This window comes from Nycticebus coucang, chromosome 2 (assembly GCF_027406575.1).
Source record: "Nycticebus coucang isolate mNycCou1 chromosome 2, mNycCou1.pri, whole genome shotgun sequence".
Classification (NCBI taxonomy): Eukaryota; Metazoa; Chordata; class Mammalia; order Primates; family Lorisidae; genus Nycticebus; species Nycticebus coucang.
Genome location: NC_069781.1, coordinates 43,953,160 through 43,975,255, shown reverse-complemented (window position 1 = coordinate 43,975,255; position 22,096 = coordinate 43,953,160). Strand labels below are relative to the sequence as shown.

At 40.7% G+C, this 22,096-nt stretch overlaps 1 protein-coding gene across 10 annotated transcripts in view; it reads left to right on the top strand.

Annotated features, from left to right (window-relative positions):
- The window catches only part of UNC13B (unc-13 homolog B), a 267,137-nt gene that overhangs the window by 44,872 nt on the left and 200,169 nt on the right, over positions 1–22,096 (top strand). For 6 of the 10 annotated variants that reach the window (XM_053569581.1, XM_053569571.1, XM_053569525.1 and 3 more), the window contains exon 1: positions 7,295–7,310. The exons of the other annotated variants lie outside the window; for them this stretch is intronic. The gene's annotated coding sequence lies outside the window, so the exon portion shown is untranslated. Of the gene's footprint in view, positions 1–7,294; positions 7,311–22,096 lie in introns of those variants that run through there. 10 annotated transcript variants of the gene reach the window in all.

Genomic DNA, 22,096 nt, shown 5'->3' with positions numbered 1-22,096 from the left:
AAGCAGTATGTATATGTTATTGAGTATTGTCTGGGCAACACGTGGTCTTCTGGGGTATGAGATGTTAATCACAGTTCTGATACGACTGGAGGCTGCTAGTTTCTCAAACCCCAGCAGGTAGACACCCTAAATCTCTCTTCAGCCCACTTAAAAGGCACTTTGAACTTGTTCACTTGCTGAGCAGAAGCTTTCCCAGGGAAGTGCTTGTCGCTGAAATCACTGCTGAAGTGGCTATCCACTTACCCTGTGTGCCAAAACTGGTCTCCCACTGCCCCCGAGGGTTAGGGCTGCAAGGGGGCTCAGACCCCTCCCTTAGGCTACTTGGTCGCTGGGTTACCAGCTCCCACCCGATTCTAGCTCTGCGACCCTGAGGGTGGAGCTTGCCGGGGCAGATTGCTCACAATGGCTGCCTGTGACCCAGAGCCAAACACTATTTGCTCCGTCTGGCTCAGCGGCTCAAACTGGGGCCCTAGACAAAGGCCAAAGTTCTCCGCACTCCCGCTCAGGCTCTCCCCAAGGCAGTTCAGCTGAGTGCCAAGTCCAAAGACACCAAAACAGATCACAGGTAAGGCCTTTCTGGTTTGCAGTCTCGCTGCTACTGAACTTACAGTTGCGGGAGGGTTTAGACGGATTGAACACACGCGACCACTTGCCGGTTTTCCACTGTTTTAGTCCTCCTCTTGGGGTCCAGAAGTCTCTCGCTGACTCCCTGTATCCTCTCAGGGATGATGATAGGCAGATCCCACGAGCCAGAGATGCCTGGAGTCCTATCTCCCCAGACTCACAGTGCCCAGATGCAAGGAAGCTGTTATTCGGCTGCCATCTTGCTCCACCTCTCAGGCATTTCTTTATAGCAGCACAAAAAATGGACTGACATGGAAGGGGAATGATATGATCTAATTTACATTTTATTTCATTTCACTTCATTTTATTTTATTTTATTTTTTTAATTGAGACAGAGTCTTACTTAGTTGCCCTTGGCAGAGTACGATGGCATCACAGCTCACAGCAACCTCAAACTCTTAGGCTCAAGAGAGATTCTCTCAATCAAGAGATTCTCTTGCCTCAGCCTCCGAAGTATCTGGGACTATAGGCGCCCGACACAACACCTGGCTATTTCTTTGTTTTAGGAGGCCCGGACTGGGTTCGAACCCACCAGCCCTGGCAGCCCTGGTGTATATGGCCATCACACTACCCACTGAGCTACAGGCACCACCGTAATTTACATTTTAAAGAGAGAGAGAGAGAGAAGGCGTGAACACAGGAGTTTAACTAGTAAGTACTCTAACTAGTAAGCAGTAGACCAGTTGATATATGATGATGGCTTAGACTGGCAGGTTTAAGGAAATGGAGATAGAGAGTAGTAGGTGGATTTGAGCACTATTTACTAAGTGTTTTGACAGGATATTATTAATTGGAAATAGAAGGTAATGAAGAAGGGGTCCTCAAGAATTAACTCACAGATTTCTGGCTTTAGTGGCTGGATGGCAGTGGTATTTTTGAGGTATTGAAGATTGGATTAAAAGACCAGGCTTGGGAATATCAATCAAGAATTCAGTTTCAGAGACATTAAGTTTGAGAAACATGAAGTTTGGATTTCGTACAAGTTGTCCAGAGATGGACATTTGGGAATTGTAACCATAGTGACAATATTTTAAACCATTGAGTAGATATCATCTAGAGAATGACTATGAAAAGCAAAGAGAGCATGAGAGTAAACTCTGGGAATTCCAATATCTGAGGGGTTGGGGAGAAGAGGAGGAGTTGGCAGTGGTGGAGGAGACTGATTGGGTAGCAACCAAATGTGCAGTGCACAAATCAGTAGAGCATGGGATCACAGAAGTCAAGAGAGGAGTGTATTTCAAAGAGCAAGTTGTCAGCTTACAATAGAGTATGATGAGAATTGAAAAGTGACCACTGGATTTGGCAGCATGGAGGTCACTGGCCTTCTCAAGAACAGTTTAGATGGAGTGGTGGGAGTGCAAGCCAGACTGGAGTAGTTAAGAATCAATGGCAAGTGGAAAAGTAGAGATAAATGTGTTAAAACAACTCCAACACTTGTATCATCTTTGGCTTATATGGCTGTTCCCTACTAGACTGAGTTTTTTGAGGGCCACAATGATGTTATAAACATTTATGCTTTTGATTATTAAGGGCTTCCTATATTTTTTGCTTGTCACTAAGAAAATGTTTTCATATCCTACAGATCAGCGATTCTCAACCCGAGGGTTGCGACCCACAGGAACTGTGTTAAAGTGTTGCGGCATTAGGAAGGTTGAAGGTTGAGAACCACTGCTATAGATTGTTTTTTTGTTTTTTTTTTTTTTTTGAGTATGCTTTTCTTCTCTCCCCTTCAGATAATGAAATGAAGGCTTCACTGTTATCAAAAAGAAGTAGCTAAATGTGGTGGTACATACCTGTAGTTCAGCTATTCTGGAGGCTAAGGTGGGAGGATCACTTGAGCCCAGGAGTTTGAGACCAGTGTGGCAACATAGTGAGAACTTGTCCCCTAAAAAAAGTACATATTGGGCGGCGCCTGTGGCTCAGTGAGCAGGGCGCCGGCCCCATATACCGAGGGTGGAGGGTTCAAACCCAGCCCCGTCCAAACTGCAACAAAAAAATAGCCGGGCGTTGTGGCGGGCGCCTGTGGTCCCGGCTACTCGGGAGGCTGAGGCAGGAGAATCGCCTAAGCCCAGGAGTTGGAGGTTTCTGTGAGCTGTGTGACTCCACGGCATTCTACCGAGGGCAATAAAGTGAAACTCTGTCTCTACAAAAAAAAAAAAAAGGGCGGCGCCTGTGGCTCAGTTGGTTAGGCGCGGGCCCCATATACCGAGGGTGGCGGGTTCAAACTCGGCCCCAGCTGAACTGCAACCAAAAAAAAAAAATAGCCGGGCGTTGTGGCAGGCGCCTGTAGTCCCAGCTACTCGGGAGGCTGAGGCAAGAGAATTGCTTAAGCCCAGGAGTTGGAGGTTGCTGTGAGCTGTGTGATGCCATGGCACTCTACTGAGGGCCATAAAGTGAGACTCTGTCTCAAGAAAAAAAAAAAAGTACATATCCTTGCATACTTACTATATTCAGTTTATTCTATATTTCTTTATTTATTTTCTTCTTAACCTGTATCATTTCTGAAATCTGAAAGCATAGTAACTAAAAGGGTGTTTTTGTCTAGTGTACTTGGTATATAATATACATTTCGGCCAATCCAAATAAAGAGTAATGTTTGAGTTCCAAAGACCTTCCAAAATATAAGCAACATTAAAGCTGCTGTCTAAGATCTAGTGGGAAATAAAAGGATATCTTTGACCCAGTGTGAAAAAGCTGAAGATTATCAACTTTTTGCTATTATATCTTTATTGACAAAAGTTGAATTCTTTTGACAGCCTTCGGTCCCCAAAGACCTTGGTTCTTCAGTTTACTTCCATTGTCTCAAGCTATCCCAGAGCCCAGAGAAATGACTTTTTTTTTTTTTTTAAAGAGACAAGGACTTCCTGTGTCACTCAGGCTGTTCTTGAACTCCTGGGCTGAAGCAATCCTCCTGTCTCAGCCTCCAGAGTAGCTGGGATTACAGACATGAATGAGTCAGTGTGCCTAGTGAGAGGTGGCTATTGACTGATCCTTTTGTTTTATGGGACCAACTAGATGTGGCCCTGACTCTTAAATATGTCCAGACATTCCAGTCCTGAGCACAGATCATCCACTGATCTTAAAAAATTTGGAAGCAAGGGCGGCACCTGTGGCTCAGTGAGTAGGGCACTGGCCCCATATACTGAGTGTGGCAGGTTCAAACCCGCCCCGGCCAAACTGCAGCAAAAAATAGCCAGGTGTTGTGGCGGGCTCCTGTAGTCCCAGCTACTTAGGAGGCTGAGGCAAGAGAATTGCCTAAGGCCAAGAGCTAGAGGTTGCTGTGAGCTATGATGCCGCAGCACTCTACTGAGGGCAACAAAGTGAGACTCTGTCTCTAAAAAAAAATCGGAAGGAAAAAGCTAACGTAGCATTGGCATCTAAATTTGAAACTGCCTTGTTGTATAGTAGAAACTTCAGAGTTGACCACCTCCTTAAGTTGACCAAATTTTCATGGACTGGACACATATTCATTGTACAGTAGGCCTAGTTCCTTATGTTGACCACTTCTGTATGGTGATCAGTTTGTTACAGTCCCTTGGGTGGTCAATGTACAGAGGTTCTACTGTAATTAGATTACATCAACCAAACTTATACATGAGGTGCATAGATTTTCTGATTATGTGAGGAAATTTAGTCTGATTCCTAAAGAAAGTTAGTCTTCTTGCAAAGAGATATTTATGGTATTTGGGGAGAGTATTATAGGTTCCAAAAAAGGAATTTTCTCAGGGACCCCTTACCAAGATTACTTCTTCAAAATTCTTTGAGTGTGATTTGATTAATAAAAAAAATAAATCTTGTTCTTAAAGAGCTGTTGCCCATTATAGGAGTTAAGATTTTTTTTTTGTAGAGACAGAGTCTCACTTTATGGCCCTCGGTAGAGTGCCGTGGCCTCACATAGCTCACAGCAACCTCCAACTCCTGGTCTTAAGCGATTCTCTTGCCTCAGCCTCCCAAGCAGCTGGGACTACAGGCGCCAGCCACAACGCCCAGCTATTTTTTGGTTGCAGTTTGGCCTGGGCCGGGTTTGAACCCGCCACCCTCGGTATATGGGGCTGGCGCCCTACCGACTGAGCCACAGGCGCCGCCCTATAGGAGTTAAGATTTTGATATAAATATTAATAATTGTTAGGGTTAGAAACCTAGAGGTACACATAAACTGGTGTGGGCATTTAGAGCAGGGAGACAGTAGTTTTGACAGTTTTTGGAAAAAAGGGGAGTTTAGTAGAATAGATAATATTCAGAGTTATTGATAAAGAATGACTAATATTTTGAACATTTAGAAATGAAATATATTGTGAATGTGCCATATATTCATGTATTTTCTTTTTCAAATAGTCTGCCTTTTTGCCATTTTTTGCTAACACTGTTGATAATCATCATAATAGCTAACATTGACTTCCTGCTATATGCCAGCATCTGTTCTAAGTGTTTTACATTTATTAACTTACTTAATTCTCATATACTTATTCTCTATATTTTAAAGGAAATGAGATGTGAATCCCAGCTAGATTAAGTAATTAACTTGCTCACGAGCATACAGTTAGTAAGTGGAGTAGCTTGGATTCCAATCTTTGAAGTCAGGCTTTAGACCAAGGACAATTGACTACTAAGCTAAATATCTTTTTGTATGATTTATTTTTTTTGAGACAGAGTCTCACTATGTCACCTTTGGTAGAGTACTGTGACATCATAGCTCACAGCAACCTCAAACTCTTGGGCTTAAGCAATTTTCTTGCCTCAGCCTCCCAAGAAGCTGGGACTATAGGCATCCACCACAATACCCCAGCTATTTTTTGGTTGCAGTTGTCGTTGTTTATCTGGCTTGGGCCAGGTTCAAACTTGCCACCCCTGGTGTATGTGGCTGGTGCCCTACTCACTGAGCCCCGGGCGCCGAGCCTGTATAATTTCTTTTGTCTACTTTGTTCTTTCCTGCCAGATGTTGCTTTTTTCCCCTTTTACATTTTTCTTCTTTTTTAATTTTTTTATTGAGACAGAGTTTCACTTTGAGGCCCTCAGTAGAGTGCTGTGGCATCATAGCTCACAGCAACCTCCAATTCTTGGATTTAAGTGATTCTCTTGCCTCAGCCTCCCAAGTAGCTGGGACTATAGGCCCCTGCCACAATGTCCGGCTTTTTTTTTTTTTTTTCGTAGAGACAAGTCTCACTCTGGCTCAGGCTGGTCTCGAACCTCTGAGCTCAGGGCAATCCTGCCTTGGCCTCCCAAAGTGCTAGGATTACAGGTGTGAGCCACCACACCTGGCCTCCCTTTTACATTTTTATCAAAGTTATGCATGCATATAGTTTAAAAAGTCCATCAGTAACTATTGTAGGTTTTGTTGAGATAAGCAGCAGTCCTACCACCTTTTTGCTGGAGGTTTCTGTAAGTGGACTTGTTTGGTCCTTGCTAGGGCAAGCAAGGTAAACAAGCAAGGAAGAGAAACAATGTAATTGCAGCCCTCTCCCCTCCATCTTTTCCTGCTTGCTTTTTTTATGTTGTACATTACGTGAGGGTAGGTTGACCAGCATTCTGTGAATCTCCAGTTCTATGGGGAGATGTCAGCCATAAATTAGAGTGGTTGTGGAGCTCTCCCAGTCTTTGGCTTCCCTGTCAATACCATCTCTTTTCCTTGTTTTATTTCCCTTCTAGTCCTCACTATCTGGGTATAGGCTATCATCCTGTCAAACCTGGAATTCTAGTTGTCTTGTCATCTTGCCTTCCTCCAGTTTATTCTGTACACTGCAGATGGAATCACTTTGCTGAAGTGCAGATCTGATCTTGTCACTGCCCTGCTTAAAATGCCTCAGGAGAAAGCCTTGATCCCTGAGTTGCTTAGACCAGTTTACACAGCCCTTCATGGTTGGCCTGGGTTTCTCCTCAACTCTTGCCATTTCTTTTTCCTCTCCCCAAGCTTTTAAATTCCAACACTAATTGAACTGTATTTTGCATATGAATGCTGATACAAATTAAAACCCAGGTAGACTGCTCATTGCATTAATGTTGACAATGGAAGGAATATCTTGCTGGTGGTATACTGTCAATTCTGGACTAAAAAGCTGGGGAAGAAACTTAATTTTCTTCTTTTTTTGTGTAAGTCAGAAAAATATACAGCTAGTGTGTTGACTTTCCTTGTTAACCTCAGCAGATGACGTGAGTTGATAGTGTTAATTCAGGTTGAAGAAATTATCTGAATCTTGGTTTGTGTAGATTTACATTCTACATGCAATATTAACAAATCAGATAGCTTTTACTATCCCACATGTGTACTTAGGCAACTAACCTTGCACATCCATTAGTTACTGTACTTTGTTAACTGGTATTGAAACATTACAACGTTTTGTTGCACCAATTTATAAATGTATACAGTGCAATACATGTTATTTTTCTGAGGCAAACCAAAGGTAAATTTCTTTTATTTATTTATTTATTTATTTATTTTGTAGAGACAGAGTCTCACTGTACCGCCCTCGGGTAGAGTGCTGTGGCATCACACGGCTCACAGCAACCTCTAACTCTTGGGCTTACGCGATTCTCTTGCCTCAGCCTCCCGAGCAGCTGGGACTACAGGCGCCCGCCACAACGCCCGGCTATTTTTTTGTTGCAGTTTGGCCGGGGCTGGGTTTGAACCCGCCACCCTCAGCATATGGGTCCGGCGCCCTACTCACTGAGCCACAGGCGCCACCCCAAAGGTAAATTTCTTAAGGTTCTTCCTTCTTTAGCACCATTTGATGGTTCTTTTATACATTTGTATTAGATTAAAATAAAGCAGACTGCAAATGCTTTTTTTAAAAAAATTTAAACCATGTACCAAATTTGGTCCACATTGTGTGGGATAAGTTAAATTGCATTCTGTTAACCAACATGAGTGTATTTCTGTAAGAATAGTTACATTGAAATAAAATTTTAAAAAGCAAAAAAAAAAAAAAAAATTGAACTGCCAGTGGTTCTTCCTCAAAGGCATTACTTTTTCTCACCCCTGAGGATATATGCGGATACAAAAATAACTGCCAAACAGGTAGCCTAGCACCATAAAAACCAATTCAACTAGGTGTCCTAAGAATAGCAGGAATCAGGCCCTCAGAGTACAGACAATTTAGTTTGGGGACTAAAAAGGTTGTTCAGGATCAAATGCAATTCTAACACACAGGCATCTTGTTATCCCTTTCTCAACATGGGGGAGAACCATTGTAAGTGTTCTGTTTTTCTCTCTGATTTTTTTTTTCATCTTTCGCTCACACTCCTAATTCTCAGACTCATCCATGTGATTCACATTGCTCTCCCTTAGTAATTTGCTGATTGATTTGCACTGCCTAAGTCCCTTATATATGTTTCCTTTTGGCTTCGTTTTTCTTTCACAACACTTGTTGAGCTAGTGATCAACTATCCTTAGGTCTATTGATCATCCTCAATTTAATTAAATGGGGAGGAGATTCTGGGTCATGCTATAGCTGTTGCTACTTAAATACAGGATTCCATTGGGCTGCTTTCTTTTAGCTCAGGACTAATAATATGGTATTTATTTTAGCAGGGCACCTAGAGCACAACAGACTCTTTTCATGTGTAAATGTAATTGTCTGGGTATGGAATTCCTGGGTTGGAACCTTTTGTCATTAGGTGAATGTAGATAGATGATGCTTTTCACTAGAATTTTTTTTTTTTTTTTTGTAGAGACAAAGTCTCACTTTATTGTCCTCAGTAGAGTGCCATGGCATCAGACAGCTCACAGCAACCTCCAACTCCTGGACTTAGGCTATTCTCTTGTCTCAGCCTCCCAAGCAGCTGGGACCACAGGCGCCTGCCACAATGCCCCACTATTTTTTGTTGCAGTTTGGCAGGGGCCGGTTTTGAACCCGTCACCCTCAGTATATTGGGCCAGCACCCCACCCACTGAGCCACAGGCACCGCCCTTCACTAGAATATTTTTATGAACCAACCCCTTCTTTTTTCATTAGATGAATGTAGATAGATCGTGCTTTTCACTAGAATATTTTTATGTACCGACCCCTTCCTTTTTCATTACTCTTATCCAATATCCTTTGAGCTCTTTCAGTTTGCAAATGTGGGTCTTTCTTTGTCTGAAGAAAACTTTCTTTTATATTTGATTATTCTATCCCATTTGTTCCTGTGTCATTTTCAGGAATTCCAGTTATCTATGTGTCATATCTCTGCTACTGCTTTATATCTCCCTTCTCCTTCCATTTTAAAATTATATTGAGCTCTTTTTTTCTTATTCTTAGGGAATTTCTTAATTTTTTCCTTTAAATCATAACTTCAGTGTTCATTGAAGTTGAACCTTCTATTATTGCTTCTGGTGCATTTTTATAATTTTTCTCATGTTTAACTTAATATTCTTATTTTAGTGCACTTCCTTTTAATTTATCTTCCTCCCAACAGGCTTCCTTATTATTTTAGTCTTTTGTTTTGCATTTCATCTTTTGCTTCTGTGACCCCCTCCTCCTTTTTTAAATTTAGAAGCTGTGAAACGAATACTGATTATTATTTTTTTTCTTTTGAGGCAGACTCTTGCTTCGTCATCTGGGTGAGTGCAATGGCATTATCATAGCTCACTATAACCTCAAACTTCTGGGCTCAAGTGATCCTTACTGCCTCAGCCTCCTGAGTAGCTGGGACTACAGGCATGTGCCACTATGCTCTGCTGTTTTTTCCCTATTTTTTATGGGTTGGAGTCTCACTGTTGTTCAGGCTGGTCTAGAACTCCTGGCTTTAAGTAACCCTCCCACCTCAGCCTCCCAGAGTGGTGGGATTACAGGCGTGAGCAACGCCGGCCTAAAATTTTTTAATACATAATTTTAAGTGCTTTTTATGCAGTGTTGTTCTTACATTGTTTTAGAATTATTTCAACACAATTTTTTAAAAATTTTACTTCTTTAATTTGCAAAATTAGAGGTTACACATATTTTGTTTACGTACTTCGTTTTCTGTGTCAATTGAGTCAAGGTTATAAGTATGCTTCCCACCCAGGGAGTGTGTACCATTCCTAATAAATATGAATTTACCCACCCCCTTTCCCAACTTGATTTTCTTTATTTTATTTTATTTTTTTTTGAGACAGAGTCTCACTGTTTCACCCTTGGTAGAGCTGTGGCGTCACAGCTCACAGCAACCTCAAACTCTTGGGCTTAAGGGATTATTTTGCCTCAGCTTCCCAAGTAGCTGGGACTACAGGCTGATGCCACAACGCCTGGCTATTTTTTGGTTGCAGTTATCATTGTTGTTTAGCAGGCCTGGGCTGGGCTCTAACCCGCCAGCCTCAGTGTATGTCGCTAGTGCCTACCAACTGAGCTATAGCACCAACCCTCCCAGCTTGATTTTCATTGATATTTACTTCCATATGTTCACTTAAATGTTGATTGATCAGTCCAACCTGGTATTTAGTACATGTACTTGTTTCTCCATTCCCGTGAAGTTTCACTTAGAAGAATGGCTTCCAGTTCCATCCAGGTTGTCACAAAAGATACTAGATTGTCATTTTTCTTTATGTCTAAGTAATATGCCATGGTGTGCATATACCACATTTTATTAATCCATTCATGTATTGGTGGGCACTTGGGTTGTTTCCATGTCTTTGAGATTATGAATTGTGCTGCTATAAACATTCAAGTGCAGCTAGGCGCTATGGCTCATGCCTGTAATCTTAGCACTCTAGGAGGCGGAGGCAGGTGGATCACTTGAGCTCAGGAATTTGAGCCTGAACAATAACGAGACCTGTCTATATTAAAAATAGAAAAACTGAGAGGCAAGAGGATGACTTGTGCCCAAGAACTTGAGGTTGCTGTGAGCTGTAATGCCACTGCACTCTAGTCAGGGCACCAGAGTGAGACTCTGTCTCAAAAAAAAAAAAAAAATTCAAGTGCCAGTGTCCATTTTATAAAATAATCTTTCTTCTTTTGGGTATATACCCAGCTGCAGGATTGCAGGAACAAATAGTGGGTCTACTTTAAGTTCTTTGGCATGTCTCTGTATAGAGGTTGTACTAGTTTGCAGTCCCACCAACACTATGTAAGAGTTCCTTTTCTCTCCACATCCATGCCAGCATCTGTTGTTTTGGGACTTAGTAATATGATCCATTCTCATTGGAGTTAGGTGATATGTCATTGTGGTTTTGGTTTGCTCTTTCCTAATGATTAGAGATGAGCATTTTTTTTAGAGCCTCAAGCTGTTGCCCTGGGTAGAGTGCCGTGGCATCACAGCTCACAGCAACCTCCAACTCCTGGGCTTAAGCGATTCTCTTGCTTCAGCCTCTCAAGTACCTGGGACTACAGGTGCCCTCCACAACACCCTGGCTATTATTTTATTTTATTTTTTTTTTGGTTGTAGTTGTCATTGTTGTTTGGCAAGCCTGGGCTGAATTTGAACCCACCAGCTCAGGTTTATGTGGCTGGCGTCTTAGCCTCTTGAGCTACAGGCGCCGAGCCAAGAGGTGAGCATTTTTTCATGGGTTACTTGGCCATTAGTATATCTTCATTTGAAAAGGTTTTGTTCATGTCTTTTGCCCATTTTAGAATGGGATTGTTTGGTTATTTCTTGCTGATTTGCTTGAGTTCTTTGTAGATTCTAGTTATCAGTTCTTTAGCAGATGTATAGCATTCAAATACAAGGTGGTCATACAGTTTGTGTACAATTATTTGCCACTCTGTATTTTTCCCATTCTGTGGGTTGTCTGTTTTCTCTTCTGGTTGTGTCCTTCTGATTGTGTTCAGAAGCTTTTTAATTTGATCAGGTCCTATTTATTTATTTTTGTTGCTAATGTGATTGCTTTGGGCATCTTCTTCAGGCAATACTTGACAGACCTATAGCCAACACATCTTACTGAATGGGGAAAAACTGAAAGCATTCTTGCTTAGAACTGGAACCAGACAGGGTTGCCCACTTTCATCACTTTTATGCAACATAGTGCTGGAAGTTTTCACTTAGGCAACAGAAGGAAATCAAGGGGATCCAAATGGAGAAAGAAGAAATCAAACTATTGCTCTTTGCTGATGATATGATCTTGTATCTAGAAAACCCCAGGATTGAACTAAGAGACTCCTAAAATTGATAAATAAATTCAGCAAAATCTGACATGATGAAATTAATGTACACAAATCAATGGGTTTATACACCAACAACAATCCAACTGAGAATCAAATCAAAGATGCAATACTTTCACAGTAACAAGAAAGAAAATACTTAGGAATATACTTAACAAAGGAGATCAAAATTCTCCCTAGGGAGAATATGAAATATTGAGGAACGAAATTGCAGAGGATGTAGCACACGCCTGTGGTCCCAGCTACACAGGAGGCTGAGGGGGGAAGAATTTGTTCAGGACCCTTTTATGCAATTCTAATTAAAATACCAATGCCATTTTTTTCAGAACTGGAAAAAATAGTTCAATGCTTCATGTGGAAAGAAAAGACCTCTAATAGCTATGCAACCTTACATTGTAAGACCAAAGCAGGGGGTATTACCTCACTAACCTTCAAGCTATACTATAAGGCTATAGCAACCAAAACAGCGCGGTACTCTCACAAAAATAGAGACATAGACCTATGGATCAAAACAGAGAACCCAGAGATGAAATCATCCTCATATTCTCATCTGAGTTTTGACAAAACAGATAAAAAACACACACTGAGGAAAAAAATCCCTGTTCAGTAAATGGTGCTGGGAAAACTAGGTAGCCACATGTAAAAGACAAACAGGGTGTGCACTTCACACCACTCACAAAAATTAACTCATAATGGATAAAAGGCTTAAACCTAAGACAGGAAACTATAAGAATCCTAGAAGAAAATGTCAGAAAAACTCTTATTGATAATTTAAAAACATTTTTCCCCCAATGAATGAGATGTTCATATGTGGCTTCCCTCCCCATTTCAAAATGGAGTATTTCTTAAATAGTCTCACTTTCCATTTCCTGTTAGAAGCCACCTCTCAGATTTTACAGCAAAGGACTCTGATTGCCATTTAAGTGATCCAGCAACCTCAGGAGAATGAGAAGAAAATCCTGGCTGTGAATTACCATTTTTGGGGAAACTTCACTTTGCGAAGGATTTTATTTGTGGACTTGACAGAGATGCTATGTTAAGCTCAGATCTGATGTGGCTACCCTGCTGCCTTGTACTAGACCAGTCCTGCCTTTTCCTTGATCATGTGTCTGCACTGTGCAGCTAGGTACCTCTGGTATGCTAGAAAGGGTCTGACACTTGTGCAACCAACGCCCAGGCCTTCCAGCACAGTTGTTCTCAAATTCTGCTCAATCCCTTGTAGGTGTTGCACCTCCTGCATCTGAGAGGGTTCTGCTGCTTTAGCAAGAATGTTCTTCAAACCCCAAGCTTCTCTCTGAAGTCCTGCCACAACTCTTCTCAAATCCTGCTGATTTGAAGCTTAAAAAAAAACTCCCCATAGATTTTCATTCTTGTTCCTGATTTTAGCTTGTTTCCTTCCAGGAAATGGGTGTTTATAAGGTCTTGGAATATCCTTTTTCGTAATTTTCAGGTGGCCATTCTGCCTTTGATAAACAATTTTTAACTCATTGTTAGGCATTCTGTTTTAAAAAGCTAGAGCCATCTGTACAGTATGTCAGGAATTCCAAAAAACTTGATTTTTGTATCCTTTCCTAATTTCAATTGCTAGTGCTGTGTCCTTGCTTAATTCAGTAAGAATTTGTTCAGGGCCAAATGGATGTGCATTCTCAAATAGTCTATGTTCCCAAGGAGTTCTCTAAAGTGTGTCAAAAGACAAAATTAGCTAGGCATAGTGGTATGTGCTTGTAGTCCTATCTACTTGGAAGGGTGAGGCGAGAGGATTGCTTGAGTCCAGCCAGGAGTTCAAGACCAGTCTAGGTAACATAGCAAGACCCTGTTTCAAAAAAAGGCAAAATTACAAAGATTTTAATTGGCTCTTCCCCCCCGCCCTGAGGTAGGGTCTTGTTCTGTTGCCCAGGCTAGAATGCACTGGTATGATCACGGTTCACTGCAATTTCCAATTCCTGCCTCAGCCTCCTTTGTAGCTAGGACCACAGCATGTGCCACCATGCTTAGCCAATTTTATTTTTTAATTTTTGGGGGTCTTGCTATGTTGCCCAGATTAGTGTCAAGCGATCCTCTCACCTTAGCCTCCCAAAGTGCTGGGATTACAGATGTCAACCACCATTTCTAGCCTTAATTGGTTTTTATTTACGATTTTAGAACCAGGCAGTGCTTGAGTATTCTTTTCTTTCTTTTTTTTGAGACAGAATTTCATTATGTCACCCTGGATAGAGTTCTGTGCGTCACAGCTCACAGCAAACTCCAGCTCTTGGGCTTAGGCGATTCTCTTGCCTCAGCCTCCCAAGCAGCTGGGACTACAGGCGCCTGCCACAACACCTGGCTATTTTTTGTTGCAGTTGTCATTGTTGGTTAACTGGCCCAGGCTGGGTTCGAACCTGCCAACTTTGTGTATGTGGCTGGCACATTAACCACTATGCTACGGGCTCTGAGCCAGTATTTGAGTATTCTGATGAGCTGAGCAGAGGCTTTAAAGACAAGAAAAGGTCTGAGAAAAGCAGAAACAGAGAACAAAAAGTGGAGTGGTGATTTCAAAGTTGCTTTCCTTGTAAAGGTTAAAGCAGAGGGCACTTCCTTATTATACTGGTTAAAACTGGCCCGTTTGGGAATTTGGCTATTATCTATCTCTATTTCTTGGAAGGTGAAATAAACAATTTAGTTTCAGCTTGGTGGCGCGGAACTTCAGCTTGAATAATTCATTTTTTGTTTGGTCTGTTGGGCCTAGCACAGGAACTCAATACAAACCAATGACCTCTTATAAATTTTATTTAATAATTGTTTTGTATAAATAAATTCATTTTTAAGAAAGGTAAATCATCTTTTTCTTAAGGACCAAATTTTATTTTTCTTCATAAAAATGATTAGTTTAAGATATACTTTTAAAAAGGCCTAAATAAGTGATACAATGGAGAATAATTGAATATATATTATTAGGACTTTTATGGTACTTAAAACATGTTTTGTTGTTGTTTGTTTGTTTGTTTTTTTTATTTTTATTTTTTTTATTGTTGGGGATTCATTGAGGGTACAATAAGCCAGGTTACACTGATTGCAATTGTTAGGTAAAGTCCCTCTTGCAATCATGTCTTGCCCCCATAAAGTGTGACACACCACCAAGGCCCCACCCACCTCCCTCCTTCCCTCTTTCTGTTCCCCCCCCATAACCATAATTGTCATTAATTGTCCTCATATCAAAATTGAGTACATAGGATTCATGCTTCTCCATTCTTGTGATGCTTTACTAAGAATAATGTCTTCCACGTCCATCCAGGTTAATACGAAGGATGTAAAGTCTCCATTTTTTTTCATGGCTGAATAGTATTCCATGGTATACATATACCACAGCTTGTTAATCCATTCCTGGGTTGGTGGGCATTTAGGCTGTTTCCACATTTTGGCGATTGTAAATTGAGCTGCAATAAACAGTCTAGTACAAGTGTCCTTATGATAAAAGGATTTTTTTCCTTCTGGGTAGATGCCCAGTAATGGGATTACAGGATCAAATGGGAGGTCTAGCTTGAGTGCTTTGAGGTTTCTCCATATTTCCTTCCAGAAAGGTTGTACTAGTTTGCAGTCCCACCAGCAGTGTAAAAGTGTTCCCTTCTCTCCACATCCACGCCAGCATCTGCAGTTTTGAGATTTTGCGATGTGGGCCATTCTCACTGGGGTTAGATGATATCTCAGGGTTGTTTTGATTTGCATTTCTCTAATATATAGAGATGATGAACATTTTTTCTTGTGTTTGTTAGCCATTCGTCTGTCGTCTTTAGAGAAAGTTCTATTCATGTCTCTTGCCCATTGATATAAGGGATTATTGGCTTTTTTCATGTGGATTAATTTGAGTTCTCTATAGATCCTAGTTATCAAGCTTTTGTCTGATTGAAAATATGCAAATATCCTTTCCCATTGTGTAGGTTGTCTCTTTGCTTTGGTTATTGTCTCCTCAGCTGTACAGAAGCTTTTCAGTTTAACGAAGTCCCATTTGTTTATTTTTGTTGTTGTTGCAATTGCCATGGCAGTCTTCTTCATGAAGTCTTTCCCCAGGCCAATATCTTCCAGTGTTTTTCCTATGCTTTCTTGGAGGATTTTTATTGTTTCATGCCTTAAGTTTAAGTCCTTTATCCATCTTGAATCAATTTTTGTGAGTGGAGAAAGGTGTGGGTCCAGTTTCAGTCTTTTACATGTAGACATCCAGTTCTCCCAACACCATTTATTGAATAGGGAGTCTTTCTTCCAAGGTATGTTCTTGTTTGGTTTATCAAAGATTAGGTGGTTGTAAAATGTTAGTTTCATTTCTTGGTTTTCAATTCGATTCCAAGTGTCTATGTCTCTGTTTTTGTGCCAGTACCATGCTGTCTTGAGCACTATGGCTTTGTAGTACAGACTAAAATCTGGTATGCTGATGCCCCCAGCTTTATTTTTGTTACAGAGAACTGCCTTAGCTATACGGGGTTTTTTCCGGTTCCATACAAAACGCAGAATCATTTTTTCCAATTCTTGAAAGTACCATGTTGGTATTTTGATAGGAATGGCATTGAATAGGTAGATTGCTTTGGGAAGTATAGACATTTTAACAATGTTGATTCTTCCCATCCATGAGCATGGTATGTTCTTCCATTTGTTAATATCCTCTGCTATTTCCTTTCTGAGGAGTACATAGTTTTCTTTATAGAGGTCCTTCACCTCCTTCGTTAGGTATATTCCTAGGTATTTCATTTTCTTTGAGACTATGGTGAAGGGAGTTGTGTCCTTAATTAGCTTCTCATCTTGACTGTTATTGGTGTATACAAAGGCTACTGACTTGTGGACATTGATTTTATATCCTGAAACATTACTGTATTTTTTGATGACTTCTAGGAGTCTTGTGGTTGAGTCTTTGGGGTTCTCTAAGTATAAGATCATGTCGTCAGCAAAGAGGGAGAGTTTGACCTCCTCTGCTCCCATTTGGATTCCCTTTATTTCCTTGTCTTGCCTAATTGTATTGGCTAGAACTTCCAGCACTACGTTGAATAGTAAAGGTGACAGAGGACAACCTTGTCTGGTTCCAGTTCTAAGAGGAAAGGCTTTCAGTTTTACTCCATTCAGTAAAATATTGGCTGTGGGTTTGTCATAGATAGCTTCAATCAGTTTTAGAAATGTGCCACCTATGCCTATACTCTTCAGTGTTCTAATTAGAAAAGGATGCTGGATTTTATCAAATGCTTTTTCTGCATCTATTGAGAGGATCATGTGATCTTTATTTTTGCCTCTGTTAATATGGTGGATAACGTTTATGGACTTGCGTATGTTAAACCAGCCTTGCATTCCTGGGATGAAGCCTACTTGATCATGATGAATGACTTTTTTGATGATAAGCTGTAATCTATTGGCTAGGATTTTGTTGAGAATTTTTGCGTCTATGTTCATGAGTGAGATTGGTCTGAAATTCTCCTTTTTGTTTGGGTCTTTTCCTGGTTTTGGTATCAGGGTGATGTTTGCTTCATAGAACGTATTGGGGAAGATTCCTTCTTCCTCAATTTTTTGGAATAATTTCTGCAGTACAGGAATAAGCTCTTCCTTGAAGGTTTGATAGAATTCTGGAGTGAAGCCATCTGGACCAGGGCATTTTTTGGTTGGAAGATTTTTTATTGTTTCTTTGATCTCAGTGCTTGAAATTGGTCTGTTCAGGATCTCTATTTCTTTCTGGCTGAGTCTAGGGAGAGGGTGTGATTCCAAATATTGATCCATTTCTTTCACATTGTCAAATTTCTGGGCATAGAGTTTCTGGTAGTATTCAGAGATGATCTCTTGAATCTCTGTGGGATCAGTTGTTATTTCCCCTTTATCCTTTCTGATTGAGGTTACTAGAGATTTTACTTTTCTATTTCTCGTTAGTCTGGCCAATGGTTTATCTATTTTATTTATTTTTTCAAAAAACCAACTCCTTGTTTCATTAATTTTCTGAATGATTCTTTTGTTTTCAATTTCATTGATCTCTGATTTGATTTTGGATATTTCTTTCCTTCTACTGAGTTTAGGCTTAGATTGTTCTTCTTTTTCCAATTCCATACGATCTCTTGTGAGATTGTTGATGTGCTCTCTTTCTCTTTTTCGAATGTAGGCATCTAAAGCGATGAATTTTCCTCTCAAAACTGCTTTTGCAGTATCCCACAGGTTTTGGTAGCTTGTGTCTTCATTGTTGTTATGCTCAAGGAAGTTAATGATTTCCTGTTTTATTTCTTCCTGCACCCATCTGTTATTCAACAGAAGATTGTTTAATTTCCATGCCTTTGGGTGGGGTTGAGCATTTTTGTTAGAGTTGAGTTCCACCTTTAGTGCCTTATGGTCTGAGAAGCTACAAGGTAAAATTTCAATTCTTTTGATTCTGTTGATATTTGTTTTGTGACCCAGGATATGATCAATTTTGGAGAATGTTCCATGGGGTGATGAGAAGAATGTATATTCTTTATCTTTGGGATGGAGTGTTCTATATGCGTCTATCAAGCACAGTTGTTCTAGGGTCTCATTTAAGTCTGTTATATCCTTGTTTAATTTCTGTTTAGAGGATCTGTCCAGCTCTGTAAGAGGAGTGTTAAGGTCCCCTGTTATTATGGTATTATCAGATATCATATTGCTCAGACTGAGTAAGGTCTGTTTCAAGAATCTGGGAGCATTTAAATTGGGTGCATAGATATTTAGAATTGAAATGTCTTCTTGTTGTATTTTTCCCTTGACCAATATAAAGTGACCATCTTTGTCTTTTTTGACTTTAGTTGCTTTAAATCCACATGTATCTGAAAATAAGATTGCAACTCCTCTTTTCTTCTGAATTCCATTTGCCTGAAAAATTGTCTTCCAACCCTTGACTCGGAGCCTTAATTTGTCTTTTGAAGCCAGGTGTGTTTCTTGCAGACAGCAAATGGATGGCTTGTGTTTTTTAATCCAGTCAACCAATCTATGTCTCTTTAGAGGGGAATTCAAGCCATTAACATTTATTGAGATAATTGATAAGTGTGGTAGTATTCTATTCATCTTATTTGGTGAGAGTCCATTGCTTAGTTTTATCTTTTGCATCAGTGTGGAGGTTTGGTTCTGTCCTTTAATTTCTGAGTTCTTACTTTGCTGCTGATCCATTGTGGTGGTCAGTGTGCAGAACAGGTTGAAGTATTTCCTGTAGAGCTGGTCTTGTTGTGGCGAATTTCCTCAATGTTTGTATATCCGTAAATGATTTGATTTCTCCGTCAATTTTGAAGCTTAGCTTAGCAGGGTACAGAATTCTGGGCTGGAAATTGTTCTGTTTAAGTAGATTAAAGGTAGATGAGCATTGTCTTCTTGCTTGGAAAGTTTCATTAGAGAAGTCTGCGGTCACTCTGATGGATTTGCCCCTGTAGGTCAACTGGCGCTTACTCCTGGCAGCTTGCAGAATCTTTTCTTTTGTCTTGACTTTGGACAGGTTCATCACAATGTGTCTTGGAGAAGCTCGGTTAGAGTTGAGGCGACCTGGGGTCCGATATCCCTCAGAAAGCAGTGTGTCAGAATCTTTGGTGATATTTGGGAAATTTTCTTTTATAATATTCTCTAGTATGGCTTCCATTCCTCTGGGGCATTCTTCTTCCCCTTCTGGAATTCCTATAACTCGTATGTTGGAACGCTTCATAAAGTCCCATAATTCTGACAGTGAACGTTCTGCTTTCTCTCTCTTCTTTTCTGCCTCTTTTACTATCTGAGTTATCTCAAAAACTTTGTCTTCTACCTCTGAAATTCTTTCTTCTGCATGGTCTAACCTGTTGCTGATACTTTCCTTTGCATCTTTAAGTTCCCTAATTGACTGTTTCAGTTCCTTCAGCTCTGCTATATCCTTTTTATATTCTTCATATCGTTCATCTCTTATTTGATTCTGTTTTTGGATTTCCTTTTGGTTATTTTCCACTTTATTAGCAGTTTCCTTCATTGTTTCCATCATTTCTTTCATTGTTTTCAACATGTGTATTCTAAATTCCCTTTCTGTCATTCCTAACATTTCTGTATAGGTGGAATCCTCTGCAGTAGCTACCTCATGGTCCCTTGGCGGGGTTGTTCTGGACTGGTTCTTCATGTTGTCTGGAGTTTTCTGCTGATTCTTCCTCATGGGTGATTTCTTTTATCTGTTTCCTTGCCCTAATTTTCCTTTCACTTCCTCTTGCTCTTTAAGTTCTCGTGCCTGTGGAAGTTGCGGGTGGGTTTAGACGGATTGAACACACGCGACCAACTTGCCAGTTTTCCACTGTTTTAGTCCTCCTCTTGGGGTCCAGAAGTCTCTCGCTGACTCCCTGTATCCTCTCAGGGGTGATGAGGCAGATCCCACCAGCCAGAGATGCCTGGAGTCCTATATCCCCATACTCACAGTGCCCAGATGCAAGGAAGCTGTTACTCGGCTGCCATCTTGCTCCACCTCTGTTTGTTTGTTTTTAAGACATGGGATCTCTCACTCTGTTACTCAGGCTAACGTGCAGTGGAGTGAGCATAGTTCACTGCAGCATCAAAGTCCTGGACTTAAGCAGTCTTCCCACTTTAACCTCTCCAATATCTGGGACTAAAGGTGTGTACCAGCAATCCTAGCTAATTTTTGTATTTTAATTTTAATTTTTTTAAGAGACAGCATCTAACTGTGTTGCCCAGGCTGATCTCAATTCAAGCTCCTGGTTTCATGTGATCCTCTCCCTTTAGCCTCCTGAATAGCTGCATGATGCAATTTTTAATGGCCCTATTAAAAAGTATAGTTATAAAGACTATGAAAAAACATGGAAAACCTATTTGTATACCGTTGAGAGGACATTGACCTTTTTCACTACATAGTTTTCTTTTTTGATTGAGTGTTCAGCTTTGAAATAGTTGTCTTTTTTTTTTTTGCAGTTTTTGGCCAGGGTCGGGTTTGAACCCATCACCTGGGGCATATGGGGCCCGTGCCCTATTCCTTTGAGCTACAGGCTCCGCCCAAGAGTTGTTTTTTTTCATACTCCTTCTTTAAAACATTGTGCTAAACAGAACAGCTGAGTCAATCCCTGTGGTCAGCTGGCTGGCAGATGTCACAGTTTGCTCATCTTTATGTCCAAATATTTGGAAAATGTAAAAGTGTAAGTATAACAATATACAAATTAATAATTATAACTGTACTAATGCACATACTGCCAGACTGAAAGCAGGGCAATAGGATTATATACTTCCTGTTTTAGAAAATGTTAACTTTTTTTTTTTTTTTTTTGTTGAGACAGGGTCCCACACTATGCCCCTGAGCAGAGTGCAGTGGGCGTGGTAGCTCACCACAACCTCAGACTCGGGCTGCGGGCACCCCGCTGCCTCAGCCTCCGGAAGCCGCTGGGATTACAGGCACTCGCCAAGGCGCCCGGCTGGGTTTTTCCATTTTTTTCACGAGTCGGGGTCTCACTGTTGCTCAGGCGACAGTGGTTAACTTTTAATAAAGAAAGGGTGGTTGTTTTCTAAAGTAGGGTTGTAAAGAAGGGAACAGGTGTCAGGCTTTTGAAATTGTTTCATGAGTAGAGCAGGGTAGAACAAGGCAGGTTAGTCATCTCTGTTTGATGAACCAGGTCACTGGTTGCAGAGTCAGTGTGAATAGGATTATTTCTTATAATCTGAAGAGTGCCAGTTGTAGCTTTGGTTCTACAAAGGTCAGAGAGACTCAGGAGCTGAAGTTACAATTTGTTTGAAGGTTAGGTATAATTCTTATACATTCTCTTATTTTTTGCCTTTACTTGTAAGGAGCCTAGGAAAAAATGCTCTGCCTGGACATTCTCTCTTTAGTCTTAACTTCCAGAGTTTTCATACTGGCTGGAGACTTATAAGAGCCTAAGTATTCTGTAATGAGTATTTCTTATCTACACATCTTTTCTCCTTCCTGTTTTTTATACATAATGATAATGTAGAAGAATAGGAATTGTGTGCTGGAGAACCTCCCAGCTTTGAAAATACTACTTTTTTTTTTTTCTTTCTTTTTTTTAGAGACAGAGTCTCACTCCGTCGCCCTTGGCAGAGTGCTGTGGCATCACAGCTCACAGCAACCTCCAGCTCTTCGGCTTAGGTGATTCTCTTGCCTCAGCCTCCTGAGTAGCTGGGACTACAGGTGCCCGCCACAACACCCACCTATTTTTTTTGTTGCAGTTTGGCTAGGGCTGGGTTCGAGCCTGTCACCCTCAGTATATGGGCACCCTTCTCCCTGAGTCACAGGTGCCGCCCATGAAAATACTACTTTTCTTTCTTTTTTTTTTTTTTAAATACTACTTTTAAATTAGCTTCCTAATTAGACAGTTACAAAGTTTGTTGTTCAATCTGGTATCTTTTTTTTTTTTTGTAGAGACAGAGTCTCACTGTACCGCCCTCGGGTAGAGTGCCGTGGCGTCACACGGCTCACAGCAACCTCTAACTCTTGAGCTTACGCGATTCTCTTGCCT